General features: G+C 39.9%; 1 protein-coding gene across 5 annotated transcripts in view; it reads left to right on the top strand.

Moving 5' to 3' along the window:
• Positions 1-18,725, top strand: part of LOC126170355 (uncharacterized) — a 116,035-nt gene that overhangs the window by 55,283 nt on the left and 42,027 nt on the right. For 3 of the 5 annotated variants that reach the window (XM_049920715.1, XM_049920717.1, XM_049920718.1), the window contains exon 2: positions 11,542-11,643. The exons of the other annotated variants lie outside the window; for them this stretch is intronic. The gene's annotated coding sequence lies outside the window, so the exon portion shown is untranslated. The remainder of the gene's footprint in view (positions 1-11,541; positions 11,644-18,725) is intronic. 5 annotated transcript variants of the gene reach the window in all.

The following is an 18,725-nucleotide window of genomic DNA, read 5'->3' on the forward strand; positions in this document are numbered from 1 at the left end:
GGCACGTTGGATGCTCTCTGTCTGGGTACCGTTCTGCATACACCCTGCAGGCTTCAGCTGCATTTCGTCGACACTCACCATAGATGAGTATCATCTCCGCCTTTTCAGAGTTCGAAAACACCATGGTCACAGTTCCTACAACACTACACTATCACAGACGTCTGGTAACACGGTGTACTACAGTTGGTCTGCGTGCGGAGACGGATGCAGAATAACAATAGCAGCAAGCGCTACATGCGGACACTGCGACAGCTAGACCAAACCACAACAGTGCAGATTAGATTAGATTAGATTAGATTTACTTTCATTCCAATTGATCCGTAGTGAGGAGGTCCTCGAGGATGTGGAACATGTCAGAAAAACAACAATACATGACAAATATTTACAACTAAAACAAATAAGCTAATGTACCATTCCACATGTCCCAAGTGGAATGATCGTCATTTTTTAATGAACACTAAGAGTCATTTTACAAATACTAATGCACTGAATTTAAAATAAAAAAGTTTTTTATTTATTTATAAGGTAATAAACATGTAATACAACTACTGTAATACTTATTTACAATGAACACATTACTGCACTGAAATGGTGCAGAAGTTAGATTATACTTACACACACACACAAACACACACAGACACACACACACACACACAGACACACAAATTTTCAGTGAACACATTACTGCACTGAAATTGTGCAGAAGTTATGTTGTACTTATATACAAATCAGTTGGTTTTACTAAGAAATTCATCAATGGAGTAGAAGGAGTTAGCCACCAATAAATTCTTTAGGCTTCTCTTAAACTGAATTTCATTGGTTGTTAAGCTTTTTATGGCTGCTGGCAAGTTATTGAAAATGTGTGTTCCTGAATAATGCACACCTTTTTGTACAAGACTAAGTGACTTTAAATCCTTGTGAAGATTATTCTTATTTCTAGTATTGATTCCATGAATTGAGCTGTTGGTTTGAAAAAGTGATATATTTTTAATGACAAATTTCATTAAGGAATAAATATATTGGGAAGCTGTAGTTAGTATCCCTAGTTCCCTAAACAGGCTTCTGCAGGATGTTCTTGAGTTCACACCACATATAATTCTTACTGCACGTTTTTGTGCCCGGAAAACTTTAGCTTGGCTTGATGAATTACCCCAAAAAATAATCCCATATGACATTATGGAATGAAAGTAAGCATAGTATGCCAGCTTTTTCATTTTTATATCCCCTATGTCTGATAAAATTCGCATTGCAAACAGCCACACTCGTAAACACGGTCGTCATCGTAAACATGTCTCTGTAGATGCTGCTCGCCGATTGTGGCCCGTGTTTGTTACAACACGCAACTGAACGTCGGAGGTTTCAAGCGTCAACTTCAGGTTACAATATCTCCGGATGTAATTAACATTTTACAATGCAACAAACGGCACTGATTACGTATTTGGTTATATGTTCAGATGTGCTAACAAGACTAACGTGGTTCCTTTTTAAAAAAAACGTAGGTTTATGTTAAAAAACATACTTCCGTGCATTTTTGTATGGTTTGTATTAAACAATTACACTAGCCCCTCTCCTCACGTTCGGTCTGTGGAATCGGTTCGTCAGTATTTGATGTGGTTTACGAAATATATCCAGCGGTAACGTTAGGTGACTCACCCTGTATAATATTTTCTGAAAGAAGTGATGGAAACTTGATGAGCCTGAAAGACTTTAGATTAGCTGTGGGTGATGGATTTCTGCCATCAAACACGTCAAAACAGAGGCAAAAGATGAAGGCAAAAATCAACAAATTTAAGCCCAAGATTCTGCAGGAGGTGAGATTTACATAGAATAAGCACCTACCAGTCAGAGGAACATGGAAAAGATGTGTCAACTGCAGTGCATTATCAAATCGGCAGCATTCATAGTGGTCTTGTGAAACATGTGGTGTTGCATTGTGTCTCTGAGACAAGAAAAACTGGTTTTTAGATTATCACCGGTAATAAACTATTTTTACATTTATTTAGAAGCAGTGACATTGCACTTCAGATTATAATATGGTATGGCATATGTTTGTGTGTAAGTGTAGGATTTTAAAGCGTTAATGCCATAGTGGCATTGTGAGAATATGTGAGAATACCACCTATACTTTTGCAATTATGTGAAATTAATATCTGAAAATAAAATTTCATATAAACATTAGTTGGCTTTTTTGTTACTTTGTGCAGAACAGCTGCTGATTTCCAGGAAAGTCTAATCTTCAGTGCATCAAACGATTAAGAGATCTGACCGTGAACCTAGTGGTTGGTTATCGGACTACAGGAGAGGTGGCCCAGAATTCGTATCACAAGCCATACTTTGGCAGGTGCGTCATAGCTCTCAACGCACGTTTACTCCACTGCCACGCTACGTTGTCTGCCCACATGGAGTGGGAGAGGGGGAAACTGCGAACGTACCACATTTAAATGGCAGTGTAGTCGCACAGCGTACGACTTGGATATTCCACATTTCTCAACACCAACGATCAATAACAAAACAGATTTTCAGCTTTTTTTTATTTTTGGCGCGCTCAGGACATTAGTTTTTTTTCTGATATCGTACTTTCGGCATACAGACAGACAGACAAAGACCATTTCACAGATTTTCGCACTCAGGTTGGCACGTAATCGTGACTGACTTAATTCCGTAATCTAAAAAACGCCTTTCACACACACATGTTGATCGAAATATTGTAGCACTTTTGCATCCCCATTATGGAGACGTGGAAACTCTACCCGAGGAAAGCAATGTAGTCGTCCTAGATAGTTTTAACGTTCAAGGTGTTTGTCTGTAAAACGGGAATTGCCTTGCTGATCAAACTGTTACATATGCACATGCGCAGGTACACTTTCAACTGAATTGGCAAACGGTCCTGAAAACAATATTAAAACAGATGGCAGGTTGGCAGTGTTCTCAAAACGTTTAGGAAACTATCGTTGTAATTCTTTCAAGGACACAATGAAGTTTTCAAATTTCGCGTTTTCTTTAACGCCAGTGAGCTTAGGGAGCGTGAGTGTTTTTTTCAGAATGTGTCCCTTCTTCAATGAGCTTTTCACCTTAAGTTCATGACCATCAAATCAGAAAGAAGTTATCTTGCAGTGTCTTACTGTGGGCAGTGTGTAGTCAAGTCCAGTTAAAATGTGAAGTCTGCAATCCATTCCAGATGTTTTGAATTTTGTTCCTTCACTCCTTTTTCCTTTATAAATTCAACAATAGCGATTTTGAAATCGACAAATTGTTCCACGTATGCGCCTTGACTTCACCAACGTACTTTGCAGTAATATAGGCAGACCCCATACTCTCCGTTCAGTTCTATTGAAAACTGTTGCAACTGACTGTGGAATAATGCGTGCGACTTCAGAAGTTTTACTGTTAGTACCACCAATTTCTTCACGTGATCCATGCCTGCAAATTTAGCACAAAGTGCTTCTTGGTGTGCAGAACAATGAACACCGTCTGTGGATCATTGTAATTTTTTGCGCTTTCATTGGCAACTAAATCTTTAAGTTCTTTCTCCGCGGTATTGTAATGCCGTTTCATAGCAAATATGCAATACCCGTTCCTTACGCGAATTCTCAGTTCTCGTTCCTCTCTTCTGTCATTTCCATTTATTTTAAAAGATTGTTACAGTAATTCGCTAGATTGCCTCTTTCTGTGTGAATAGCTACTGGACCTGGGAACGTCCTTCATACCATGAACAAATAGCGAAGGATAAACAGTGCTAACAACACGATTCTTCCGAACTCGAAGGTCTGTGCTGTCCGGAAAAATGCCGCACCGCAATTCTAAATTAAATGTCGCGTTGTTTCGAAATGCCACGCTGGATACTACAGAGGCCCTAACTACTTTTTGATTTGACTGAATACAGGAAGAATCGTACCCCAAACTATATTTCTAAAATTAAATTTTACGAGATTTTAAATTGTCACTCAGATTTTACCAAATGTATGGGCTACAGGCTTAGAGGCAGCCGTCTCGTGCTTACACTAGCACGAGTTGGCGCTGTCTTGGAATGATGAACTATCTTGTCAGTATCCACGGAGCTCCCCCCCCCCCCCACACACACACACACAATAGTGGTAGAGTCACTGGCCACCTGCATGCAGCAGGGCTGTTCTCCAACTCGCATCTCGCATGGTTTCTACACGGCTCACAATGGAATCTGCAAATTCGTATTTGTCCCCCCCCCCTACCCCCCCTGAACCATAGACCTTGCCGTTGGTGGGGAGGCTTGCGTGCCTCAGCGATACAGATAGCCGTACCGTAGGTTTTTCCCGAGGGCATGCAGCTTCTTTACTGTATGGTTAATGATGATGGCGTCCTCTTGGGTAAAATATTCCGGAGGTAAAATAGTCCCCCATTCGGATCTCCGGGCGGGGACTACTCAAGAGGACGTCGTTATCAGGAGACAGAAAACTGGCGTTCTACGGATCGGTGCGTGGAATGTCAGATCCCTTAATCGGGCAGGTAGGTTAGAAAATTTAAAAATGGAAATGGATAGGTTAAAGTTAGATATAGTGGGAATTAGTGAAGTTCGGTGGCAGGAGGAACAAGACTTTTGGTCTAAAATAATGAATAAAAAAAAATAGGAATGCAGGTAAGCTACTACAAACAGCATAGTGAACACATTATTGTGGCCAAGATAGACACGAAGCCCACGCCTACTACAATAGTACAAGTTTATATGCCAACTAGCTCTGCAGATTACGAAGAAATTGAAGAAATGTATGATGAAATAAAAGAAATTATTCAGATAGTGAAGGGAGACGAAAATTTAGTTGTGATGGGTGACTGGAATTCGATAGTAGGAAAAGGGAGAGAAGGAAACGTAGTAGGTGAATATGGATTGGGGGTAAGAAATGAAAGAGGAAGCCGCCTGGTAGAATTTTGCACAGAGCACAAGCTAACACTTGGTTCAAGAATCATAAAAGAAGGTTGTGTACATGGAAGAAGCCTGGAGATACTGACAGGTTTCAGATAGATTATATAATGGTAAGACAGAGATTTAGGAACCAGGTTTTAAATTGTAAGACATTTCCAGGGGCAGATGTGGACTCTGACCACAATCTATTGGTTATGAACTGTAAATTGAAACTGAAGAAACTGCAAAAAGGTGGGAATTTAAGGAGATGGGACCTGGATAAACTGATTAAACCAGAGGTTGTACAGAGATTCAGGAAGAGCATAAGGGAACACATGGCAGGAATGGGGGAAAGAAATACAGTAGAAGAAGAATGGGTAGCTTTGAGGGATGAAGTAGTGAAGGCAGCCGAGTATCAAGTAGGTAAAAAGACGAGGGCTAGTAGAAATCCTTGGGTAACAGAAGAAATATTGAATTTAATTCATGACAGGAGAAAATATAAAAATGCAGTAAATGAAGCAGGCAAAAAGGAATACAAACGTCTCAAAAATGAGATCGACAGGAAGTGCAAAATGGCTAAGCAGGGATGGCTAGAGGATAAATGTAAGGCTGTAGAGGCTTATCTCACTAGGGGTAAGATAGATACTGCCTACAGGTAAATTAAAGAGACCTTTGGAGAAAAGAGAAGCACTGGTATGAATATCAAGAGCTCAGATGGAAACCCAGTTCTAAGCAAATAAGTGAAAGCAGAAAGGTGGAAGGAGTATATAGAGGGTCTATACAAGGGCGATGTACTTGAGGACAATATTATGGAAATGGAAGAGGATGTAGATGAAGATGAAATGGGAGATATGATACTGCGTGAAGAGTTTGACAGAGCACTGAAAGACCTAGGTCGAAACAAGGACCCGGGAGTAGACAACATTCCATTAGAACTACTGACAGGCTTGGGAAAGCCAGTCCTGACAAAACTCTACCACCTGGTGAGCAAGATGTATGAGACAGGCGAAATACCCTCAGACTTCAAGAAGAATATAATAATTCCAATCCCAAAGAAAGCAGGTGTTCACAGATGTGAAAATTACGGAACTATCAGTTTAATAAGTCATGGCTGCAAATTACTAACACGAATTCTTTACAGACGAATGGAAAAACTAGTAGAAGCCGACCTTGGGGAAGATCAGTTTGGATTCCATAGAAATATTGGAACACGTGAGGCAATACTGACACTACGGCGTACCTTAGAAGCTAGATTAAGGAAAGGCAAACCTATGTTTCTAGCATTTGTAGACTTAAAGAAAGCCTTTGACAATGTTGACTGGAATACTCTCTTTCAAATTATGAAGGTGGCAGGGGTAAAATACAGGGTGTGAAAGGCTATTGACAATTTGTATAGAAACCAAATGGCAGTTATAAGAGTTGAAGGGCATGAAAGGGAAGCAGTGGTTGGGAAGGGAGTGAGATAGGGTTGTAGCCTCTCCCCGATGTTATTCAATCTGTATATTGAGCAAGCAGTGAAGGAAACAAAAGAAAAATTCGGAGTAGGTATTAAAATCCATCGAGAAGAAATAAAAACGTTGAGGTTCGCCGATGACATTGTAATTCTGTCAGAGACAGCAAAGGACCTGGAAGAGCAGCTGAACGGAATGGACAGTGTCTTGAAAGGAGGATAAAAGATGAACATCAACAAAAGCAAAATGAGGATAATGGAATGTAGTCTAATTAAGTCGGGTGATGCTGAGGGAATTAGATTAGGAAATGAGACACTTAAAGTAGTAAAGGAGTTTTGCTATTTGGGGAGCAAAATAACTGATGATGATCAAAGTAGAGAAGATATAAAATGTAGACTGGCAATGGCAAGGAAAGCGTTTCTGAAGAAGAGAAATTTGTTAACATCGAGTATAGATTTAAGTGTCAGGAAGTCGTTTCTGAACGTATTTGTATGAAGTGTAGCCATGTATGGAAGTGAAACGTGGACGATAAATAGTTTAGACAAGAAGAGAATAGAAGCTTTAGAAATGTGGTGCTATAGATGAATGCTGAAGATTAGATGGGTAGATCACATAACTAATGAGGAGGTGTTGAATAGGATTTGGGAGAAGAGAAGCTTGTGGCACAACTTGACTAGAAGAAGGGATTGGTTGGTAGGACATGTTCTGAGGCATCAAGGGATCACCAATTTAGTATTGGAGGGCAGCATGGAGGGTAAAAATCGTAGAGGGAGACCAAGAGATGAATACACCAAGCAGATTCAGAAGGATGTAGGTTGCAGTAGGTACTGGGAGATGAAGAAGCTTGCTCAGGATAGAGTAGCATGGAGAGCTGCATCAAACCAGTCTCAGGACTGAAGACCACAACAACAACAACAACAAGGACGACAGACCAAGGTATGACAGATCAGCGTAAAGAGTGCTTTATGATCATAAACTCTTTTTATTGAGTACAATGCTGGAGGTTAATTTCTCGGTGTTCACGTATTTCCGTACCTTACGAACACAACGACTGCATAACCCTGACAAATAACACGGGAGGTCGTCAGCTAAGGATACTAAACCAGTAACCCCTAATAGAAGTGGTGTCAGTAATGGGATCAAATGTTAAAATCTTACAGTCCTATGGAGGTGCAGTGAGAATTCCGAGTGCTCCTGCCATCTGTCAGTGGCGCAGCAGAAGCGTGGACATCATCCGACAACACGGGGACATCCAACGCTGAAAGTCAGGATGGTCTGCTCAAATTTGGCTAAAATGAGAAAGGCAATGGTTAATTTGTTGAACTTTTTCCTGTACTTGAGTGATTAATCAAAATGGCGGAATTCAATCCAGTAACACAGTCCATCTCCAACCACTATAAACGATTTGCAAAGAGAGAGACAGCAATTCAAACTAGAGAAACGAGTGCAGCCTCCCAAATGACTTGTGAAATATAGCTCATGCAGTGCTGGTGCAATAAAGAATTTTTCATTATTGCCATCAGTACCATTGTTTGCGGGAAACGCGAGGAAGACATGAAAGTATTCTTTTGGAAACTCGAAGGAGCTGCCTTATTGGGTTAATGGACGGATTCAAATAGGTTGGCAGATGCTAAATTAAGAATTCAAGGATCTGCGTTAACACGAAGCCAACTTGCATGAAATCAGAAGATTACAATGAATTTAAAGTGACAGTTGATCGGAGACTCAAACACAAAAATGCTATCAAGTTCTACAGAGAGGAACTTCATAGTCTGCGCATGCGACAAGAATCTACTGAGCAGTTTGCCGAAATAATTCGAAACGTCAACGCAAAAACATATGAGCTGGCAGAAGACGAGAATGAGAATCACATTTTGCTGTTCGAAGCTGGTCAGAGAGGTTTAGACTCACAGGTTGTATGGAGAGGAAATAAGCAAAGCAGTCAGATTGGCGCGATGTAAAGCCATTTGGAAGCAGTATATGCATCTGTTGGCTTCGTGGAAGCATTTATTGTATGTCCTTAAAAGTATTACGTTTGTAAAAGAGAATGATGAACTGAATGTAATGAATAGAGACATACAAAATTACGAAACACAAACCAGATGTGATTACCATAGGGTACTGACTGATGAGATCTGTTGATCACAGTCCACTTGAAGCTGGGAGACAGTTCTATAATAGGTTGCCAAAAAATATAAAGCAACTCTGTGGAAATCTTTTTAAAGGAAAACTGAAACAGCTGTTAATTCAAAAATGTTTATTATCATTCAAAGATTTCTGATAGTTGACAGTTCTAGTTTGTATACTATAGTATATTAATGTTGGTATACGTTTATATAATAGTATATAATGTATTACTTGTTATACAAATTCATTATATGTATGGCATTACATCTTTGTAAATGTACAAATGCTGATGATGTCCAAAACTGTAAAGTTATTATTATTATTATTATTATTATTACTACTACTAGTAGTAGTAGTAGTGCGTCGCATGTTCAACACAAATGTAGTGTGCTACAGATGTAAGAAGCATGGTCACAAGCATAAGGGCTGTAAGGAGAAATGAATTTACTACAGTTGTCGAATACAGGGTCACGCATCGAGAGATTGCCGCAATAAAAGAAAAGAGCAACAGGCTTCTCAGTAGATCAAACGAGTACGCGGACGTACGTGCCACCCCACCGTCTGCCCCCTGCCTGAGATAGTAATTCCTGTTAGGTCCACCGAAAATCAGATCCAAAAATGACTTTGATAGGTGCTGTATATCGTGGATGACAAATCAAGCTACTTACTGACACGGGGAACATAGTCGTCACTAATGTGGTGTTGCATTGATAAAAGGGTAACTGAAGAACACCACAGTTAAAGGTGCATGGGTCAAATGGCGGGGAGTTATGTACCACAGAGAGGTTGACATAGAATTATGTTAAGGCCAAGAAAAATACACAGTGATGGTGCAAGTAGTTTCAAACAATGAAACATGTTAGAACGGTGTACTTTGAATTTGTGCCTTAATCTGGTTGTTATTATTACTACCTTGTGCTGCAATTTGTGCAGACAAAATTTTTAACAAATCGGTCATATTCAGTGGTTTTTCGCTTTCTTGTTCTAAGGTGTCCTCATACTCAGATTCTACTTCTCGTGTTTTGCTCGGTTCACTTTCGACTTTCGATGAATTGATTCTATCCATCGAGTCATTAACATAACCACTGTCTTCATTCGTGTCGTCGTCCCTACCTTGTTTTATTTGGGACGAGCTCATCATCTGAAACTAATCGTTGATGTGCGTATGGTTCGCAACGTAAGCCTGTTGCCATCCTATGGCGTCATCTGTGTTCTCGTCTAGTGAGCTGCTGCGACCTAGTACACAATTTGTTTTTACGTTTTGTTCGTTTAGACCTCCTGTCATCTTTGTGTCCATTTTAATTTAGTTAACACTTTATATTTTATCTTTTAAAGACCTGCAAATTTTTCTGTTAATTATTTTGCCCGATCTGTTGCAAGTTCGCACTGCTAGACATTCAGTGCTCGTCTTGCAATTGTTTTACACCCAATATTTATATTATAATCTGTACTATAGTGAGTAAAACTGACAAATGTCCTGTCACGCAGCGCCCCGTGTTTATGTCACTCTTCCCTAACAACCGAACCATTAGTCTTGTCACGGGAAAAGCCCCATATATAACACTAACGTGCCGTGAAACACGCTAATGTTACCCTCCGAGAGGATTTCAAATTTTGACTGTGCGTGTGTCTCACGGACAAAGGTATCGGACTATAATTTTGAATATGGAGAAATTAACAGAAAAACTAAAAGGACTTTTAACCTTGGGAGTTAATGAAAGTGGTAAAATCATGATACCACTTTGGATCAAAGAAACATAACTCCAAAACCAGTGTTTTGAGATAATTTGATGTAAAGGTTTCGTTCAAAAATCTGAGTACTTTCTTAAAAGTTTTTCACAAACATTTCTATGGTAAATAAAAAGTGTACTTCATTGACTGCTGTTTTCTACAAGGTATTAAATATTGTAGTCACTCGGTGGACACTAATGAAATGTTTACATATATGGAAATAATAAGATTAATTTTTCGGCACTCGGACAATCACAATAAGCTGGACTACGCCTCTAAATGGGTTCATATTAGTCCTGCATGGAAGAAATAGTCTTTCTCTTGCTGGTGATTTATGCTTACCATATTCACCTACAAAATCTTGACCGTGTCCATGATATAGTAATCGGATCTTCGAAGTACACAGGTGGGCATCTTCAATTCTTCTATATTACAGTACTACTTGCAATAATAACTCAATTTTTCACTAACGAAATACGAATGTGTTATTTCTTCCAAATACATCAAAAATAGTCTTTTCACTTATTCTCATAACCAAAGCGGTAACCACAGATTACACTCTTAAATAACGTGTGTCAACCTTCGTGCATTAACAGAGAGCAAGACCTTCCTCTTACTGCGGAACAGGAAAAACATCTTATGTTTTTTAACATTTGAAAATAAAAAATACATGATGGTAGGCGCAGGGTCTACGCTGGGCTACTGCTTCTCCTTTTCTTTTTGCCTTTAAAGAAAACGAAAACATAAAAGCAAAAATGTAAAAGGTACATCACAAATGCCCCCCCCCCCCTTAATGCATACTGTCTAAAATGTCTCTTTATTTAGGGGGACAGTATACAGTATACTTATTTATATTGGGGCTTATAGTTTGGTCACTTAGTACACGTCAGTGGAGTTTTGATATCCTTGTGCTACTACTAGTGTATCTACAAAGCTTCATTTCTTTGACCACTGCAAATTGATACACATAAATACGTTCACATATATTTATATACATTCACATATATTTATTTTACATAATTGCACGTCCATGTTGTGCTACCGTCTTAGTTTATTATTTATCCTTACATTTGTTAAGCTGTATGGGGTGAACAGGGGAAAAGTGTAAATTACTTAAATTGTCATTTCACTCTGTTTTAAAAATTGTTTTTCTCACTTGCTTTCGGTTCATTGGCAATTCTGATAAAGTGTCCTTTCCGTACACGCTATCTCATTGTTCACTGCATGCCAGCAGCAGCTCATTGTTTAACGCGCCCGCCACAGTGACACAAGCACCACGTGAGCACCAGCACTGCCCTCGCATCCATTGTAATGTCGCTCCAGGCTAATGAAGTCGGTGTTGTGTATGCCCTCCAGCCCAGAAACTGGATACGACGGATTCAGCTCCAACGCCCAACCTGAAGAACACCAGTACCTCATCTCGCACCTGGATGAGGCTTTCGGCCAGTGAAATTGAAGGTAAGCGCCACACTGCAGGACTCGGATTATCTTCCGATATGCATGGTAGTTCAGCGGTCCTCACACATCAGTTAGTGGTTATACGGATTTCCTCTGATTTCTCCGTCGCACACGCATCACACTCACTGTATTCACTTCGCTAAACTGTAGCGTTTATTCTTATCACGGCTCAGCCATTATTTTCACTATTATCAGGCCGTAATATTTTTGCATCACTTCCCCAATTCTATTCAATACCTCCTCATTAGTTATGTGATCTACCCATCTAATCTTCAGCATTCTTCTGTAGCACCACATTTCAAAAGCTTCTATTCCCTTCTTGTCTAAACTATTTATCATCCATGTTTCACTTCCATACATGGCTACACTCCATACAAATACTTTCAGAAACGACTTCCTGACGCTTTAATCAATACACGATGTTAACAATTTCTCTTCTTCAGAAACGTTTTCCTTGCTATTTCCAGTCTTATCCTCTCCACTTCGACCATCATCAGTTATTTTGCTCACCCGACTTAATTCGACTACATTCCATTATCCTCGTTATGCTTTTGTTGATGTTCGTCTTATACCCTCCTTTCAAGACACTGTCCATTTCGTTCAACTGCTTTTCCAAGTCCTTTGCTGTCTCTGACAGAATTACAATGTCATCGGCAAACCTCAAAGTTTTTATTTCTTCTCGATGGATTTTAATACCTACTCCGAACTTTACTTTTGTTTCCTTTACTGCTTGCTCAATATACAGATTGAATAACATCGGGGAGAGGCTACAACCCTATCTCACTCCCTTCCCAACCACTGCTTCCCTTTCATGCCCTTCAACTCTTATAACTGCCATTTGGTTTCTATAAAAATTGTCAATAGCCTTTCACTCCCTATATTTTACCCCTGCCACCTCCAGAATTTGAAAGAGAGTATTCCAGTCAACATTGTCAAAAGCTTTCTTTAAGTCTACAAATGCTAGAAATGTAGGTTTGCTTTTCCTTAATCTTTCTTCTAAGATAAGTCGTAGGGGCTGTATTGCCTCACGTGTTCCAGTATTTCTATGGAATCCAAACTGATCTTCCCCGAGGTCGGCTTCTACCAGTTTTTCCATTCGTCTGTAAAGAATTCGCGTTAGTATTTTGCAGCCGTGACTTATTAAACTGATAGTTCCGTAATTTTCACATCTGTGAACACCTGCTTTCTTTGGGATTGGAATTATTATATTCTTCTTGAAGTCTGAGGGTATTTCGCCTGTCTCATACATCTTGCTCACCAGGAGGTAGAGTTTTGTCAGGACTGGCTTTCCCAAGCCTGTCAGTAGTTCTAATGGAATGTTGTCTACTCCCGGGTCCTTGTTTCGACCTAGGTCTTTCAGTACTCTGTCAAACTCTTCACGCAGTATCATATCTCCCATTTCATCTTCATTTACAACCTCTTCCATTTCCATAATATTGTTCGCAATTTCATCACCGTTGTATAGATCCTCTATATACTCCTTCCACATTTCTGCTTTCCCTCCTTTACTTAGAACTGGGTTTCCATCTGAGCTCTTGATATTCATACAAGTGGTTCTCTTTTCTCGAAAGGTCTCTTTTTTTATTTTCCTGTAGGCAGTATCTATCTTACCCCTAGTGAGATAAGCCTCTACATCCTTTCACTTGTCCTCTAGCCACCCCTGCTTAGCCATTTTGCACTTCCTGTTTATCTCATTTTTGAGACGTTTGTATTCGTTTTTGCCTGCTTCATTTACTGCAGTTTTATATTTTCTCCTCTCATCAATTAAATTCAATATCTCTTCTGTTATCCAACGATTTCTACTAGCCCTCGTCTTTTTACCTACTTGATACTCGGCTGCCTTCACTACTTCATCCCTCAAAGCTACCCATTCTTCTTCTACTGTATTTCTTTCCCCCATTCCTGTCAATTGTTCCCTTATGCTCTCCCTGAATCTCTGTACAACCTCTGGTTTAATCAGTTTATCCAGGTCCCATCTCCTGAAACTCCCACCTTTTTGCAGTTTCTTCAGTTTTAATGTACAGTTCATAACCAATAGATTGTGGTCAGAGTCCACATCTGCCCTTGGAAATGTCTTAAAATTTAAAACCTGGTTCCTAAATCTCTGTCTTACCATTATATAATCTATCTGAAACCTTCTAGTATCTCCAGGGTTCTTCCAAGTATCCAACCTTCTTTCATGATTTTTGAACCAAGTGTTAGCTATGATATACTCTGTGCAAAATTCTACCAGGCGGCTTTCTCTTTCATTTCTTAGTCCCAACCCATATTCACCTACTACGTTTCCTTCTCTTCCTTTACGTAGCCTTTAATTCCAGTCACCCATGACTATTAAATTTTCGTCTCCCTTTACTACCTGAATGATTTCTTTTATCTCATCATACATTTCATCAATTTCATCATCATCTGCAGAGCTAGTTGGCATATAAACTTGTACTACTGTAGTAGGCGTGGGCTTTATGTCTATCTTGGCCACAATAATGCGTTCACTATGCTGTTTGTAGTAGCTTACCCACACTCCTATTTTCCTATTCATTATTAAAGCTACTCTTGCATTACCCCTATTTGATTTTGTATTTATAACCCTGTATTCACCTGACCAAAAGTCTTGTTCCTCCTGCCACTGAGCTTCACTAAGTCCCACTATATCTAACTTTAACCTATCCATTTCCCTTTTTAAATTTTCTAACGTCCCTGCCCGATTAAGGGATCTGACATTCCACACTCCGATCCGTAGAACGCCAGTTTTCTTTCTCCTGATAACGACGTCCTCTTAAGTAGTCCCCGCATGGAGATACGAATGGGGGACTATTTTACCTCTGGAATATTTTGCCCAAGAGGAAGCCATCATCATTTAATCATACAGTAAAGCTGCATGCCCTCGGGAAAAATTCCGGTTGTAGTTTCCCCTTCCTTTCAGCCGTTCGCAGTACCACAACAGCAAGGCCGTTTTGGTTAGTGTTACAAGGCCAGATCAGTCAATCATACAGACTCTTGCCCCTGCAACTACTGCAAGAACCACATGTTTGTCTGGCCTCTCAACAGATACCCCTCCGTTGTGGTTGCACCTACGGTACGGCTATCTGTATTGTTGAGGCACGCAAGCCTCCCCACTAACAGCAAGGTCCATGGTTCATGGGGGGTACCTCATTCATTCAATTTGGAAGTGACTTCAATTTACCTGCAATATGTTAGCGAAAATACATAATTAAAGTCCGTAGTAGGCATAAACAGCAGTCCAGAATTGCTCTAAATGCATTCTTCGAAATTTATTTTAAGCTCACACGAACTGTAAATGGTTGCGACAACATACTAGACCTCGTGACAACAAACAATCCGAAGCAAATGTGAGCTACAGACCCAGGTCCTACATATAACGTCAACTCGTAAACATACAGTGGGGCCTTCACAACTACACATAGAAAATTCATTCCAGCGCTACTCACTACATGGAAAAAAGAGGATTTGCTAGAGTCTGCTTCAGAGGTTGCTTCTAAACTTGTAGTGCGTCATTACTGTACTTATTCTATCCTTGGCATTTGATAAATCTTCATACTATGTACAATATTGACAAGTGCTCGTTTGTAAGGAGTATGGGGATTGTTTAATTCTTTGACGATCCTGACTTTACACATTCGTGTACACATATTTCAAGCAGTATACCTGCTTTACTGGTGCGATGACATATACAGGGTTATTACAAATGATTGAAGCGATTTCACAGCTCTACAATAACTTTATTATTTGAGATATTTTCAAAATGCTTTGCACACACATACAAAAACTCAAAAAGTTTTTTTAGGCATTCAAAAATGTTCGATATGTGCCGCTTTAGTGATTCGGCAGACATCAAGCCGATAATCAAGTTCCTCCCACACTTGGCGCAGCATGTCCCCATCAGTGAATTCGAAAGCATCGTTGATGCAAGCTCGTAGTTCTGGCACGTTTCTTGGTAGAGGAGGTTTAAACACGGAATCTTTCACATAACCCCACAGAAAGAAATCGCATGGGGTTAAGTCGGGAGAGCGTGGAGGCCATGACATGAATTGCTGATCATAATCTCCACCACGACCGATCCATCGGTTTTCCAATCTCCTGTTTAAGAAATGCCGAACATCATGATGGAAGTGCGGTGGAGCACCATCCTGTTGAAAGATGAAGTCGGCGCTGTCGATCTCCAGTTGTGGCATGAGCCAATTTTCTGCGGGCTATGCGTGAAACTTGCCCGCACTCGTTCAACCGTTTCTTCGCTCACTGCAGGCCGACCCGTTGATTTCCCCTTACAGAGGCATCCAGAAGCTTTAAACTGCGCATACCATCGCCGAATGGAGTTAGCAGTTGGTGGATCTTTGTTGAACTTCGTCCTGAAGTGTCGTTGCACTGTAATGACTGACTGATGTGAGTGCATTTCAAGTACGACATACGCTTTCTCGGCTCCTGTCGCCATTTTGTCTCACTGCGCTCTCGAGCGCTCTGACGGCAGAAACCTGAAGTGCGGCTTCAGCCGAACAAAACTTTATGAGTTTTTCTACGTATCTGTAGTGTGTTGTGACCATATGTCAATGAATGGAGCTACAGTGAATTTATGAAATCGCTTCAATCATTTGTAATAGCCCTTTACATGTTTACCTTCGTAACATGTGACCAGTAATTTTATTGTATTTTCGTCATGTGTAATTCCACTCATAATTCATTCCAGCTATGGAAGAACGTGCTTATGTTAAAGTACTGCTTTTGCTTCTGCATGTGTCAAGAACTCAGTGTAGAAAATATTGTTTCATTGCATTTTATGTTCATCCCTCGTACGAATTGTATATCATATTTTCATTTATATTCACCTTATAGTTGCTCACGCTGTAACAGTTAGTCACTAAGGAAATATTTTTTATACATTCTGATGTATTTGTGTACATTCTGATGTATTTTTACATTCTGACGTATTTGTAGCACATTTGTAGCAAATTACTTCAGTAGGCCGGAGTGCTAGGATGGCTGAGTTCAGGCAGGGACCCAATCCCGTGGGGTATAACACGGAACCCATGCCCAGGGTTACGGGTGAAGACCTTAATGGCAGCGACGGCGGAGAAGGAAGACTTCGGAACGGCGTAGCTGGCAGATGAGGCAACCCTCCTTTCTGGGGATTAAATGAGAAGGGAACCACTGCCTTGTGGTGGAGGAGAAACTCCAAAGGCTAAGGGAGACAACCCCAACAGAAAATCCTTCCTTGCGTTAGGCCTAGCAAGCCAGTAGGAAAGTGTTCATATATTGCTTTCAAAACACAGACGAGCCTCGGAACGAACCACTCAGGATTTGACCCCACTGCTTCTTCAAGTACTGGTGCAAATGACGGGAGACCTGATGTTACTCATCAGTACAAGAAGAAGAAACCAACTGGACTAAAAAATAACCTAAATATTGGCACCCTTAATATATTAACCCTCAATGGAAAAATGGAAGAAATGACAGATGTACTGACAGAGAGGAAGTTAGATATATTGGGATTAAGCGAAACAAAGTGGAAGGGTAAAGGTGAGAAGAATTTGAGAGGAGGAGGAAAACTGTACTGGAGTGGGAATAACAGGTCTGGAAGAAATGGTGTGGCAGTGATGGTGAATAAGAATGTACAAAGCTGTATTGAAAATGTGAGATATATATCAGACAGGATCATAATCTTAAACCTGAGATTCCAAAAAGAAACACTAAAAGTAATCCAGATTTATGCACCTCAAGTGGGATGTAGCGAAGAAGAGAAGATGGACTTTGAAAATGTGTTAGAAAACCATATAGAGAGTGCTAATATAGTGATGGGAGATTTTAATGCACAGGTAGGCAAAGACAGAAAGGGATTTGAGCAAGTATTGGGATGTTTTGGATATGGAGGTAGAAATGAAGAAGGGGAAAGACTCCTGGATTTGTGCCAGAGAAATGGAATGAAAATAGCAAACAGCTGGTTTATGAAGAGAGAAAGTCATGTTATCACCAGATACAGTTGGGATGGAAGAACGAAGAGTGTAATTGATTATATTCTAGTAGATAGGGAATGGGGAGAGAAAGTAACAAATGTGAAGGTAATTCCAAGTGTGAGTGCTGATGGAGACCATAGATTACTGGTGGGACAATGGAAAATGAATCAGTGTGTGAAAAATAGAAAACAGAAGAAAGTGACGAGGATACGGGATTGGAAATTGAAGGAGAGTGAATGTGCTGAGAAGTACAGAGAATTAATAACACAAAAATTTCCAAAAGAAGTTTTCTGCGATGTAGAAAAAGAATGGAGTTTATTCAAAGACACTTTAGTCGAAGCAGCACAAAAAGTATGTGGCAGAACATCTGGAAAGGAAAAAATAAGACAGACAAGTTGGTGGGATGATACCACAATCCAAGCAGTTAGAAGAAAAAATGGAGCATGGAGAAAATGGTGGAAAACTAAAAATGACGAAGACCATAAAAGATATATAGAGGAAAAGAAGAAGTGCAAAGAAATAGTGGAAACAGCAAAGAAAAAGGCATGGGAAGAGTTTACAAAAAAACTTGAAGAAGATGTGAAGAGCAATAAGAAAATGTTCTATAAAATGATGAAAAATAAAAGGAAGGCTTCTGAAGTACCAGTAAAGATGGAAACAGAGGACGGTACCATTATTGAAGATCCAGGGAATATAAAAGATCTCTGGAAAGAACATTTTAAGAAGCTGTTAAACGCTGAGGACCAGGTACATGAGGAAACAACAAATAATGGAGAAATTGAGAGAAGTTGGGAAGCAGAATTAGGACAAATTACACAGGTAGAAATGGAAAAAGCTGTGAAGAAGATGAATGGGGGGAAAGCCCCAGGACCTGATGAAGTATCAGTGGACATGATAAGAGCAGCAGGTCCAGTGGGAATGCAGTGGCTGTATAGAGTACTATCAAGCGTGTGGAGAAATAGTAAAATACCTGGCGACTGGAGAACAGGAGACATTGTTCCCATCTTCAAGAAAGGCAATAAAAGACTTTGTAAAAACTACAGAGGAATAACCCTCATGAGTCATACAGCCAAGATTTTTGAAAGAATTTTACTAAATCGAATAAGTGAAAAGATAGAA

The sequence above is a fragment of the Schistocerca cancellata genome, chromosome 1, assembly GCF_023864275.1.
Source record: "Schistocerca cancellata isolate TAMUIC-IGC-003103 chromosome 1, iqSchCanc2.1, whole genome shotgun sequence".
Taxonomy (NCBI): Eukaryota; Metazoa; Arthropoda; class Insecta; order Orthoptera; family Acrididae; genus Schistocerca; species Schistocerca cancellata.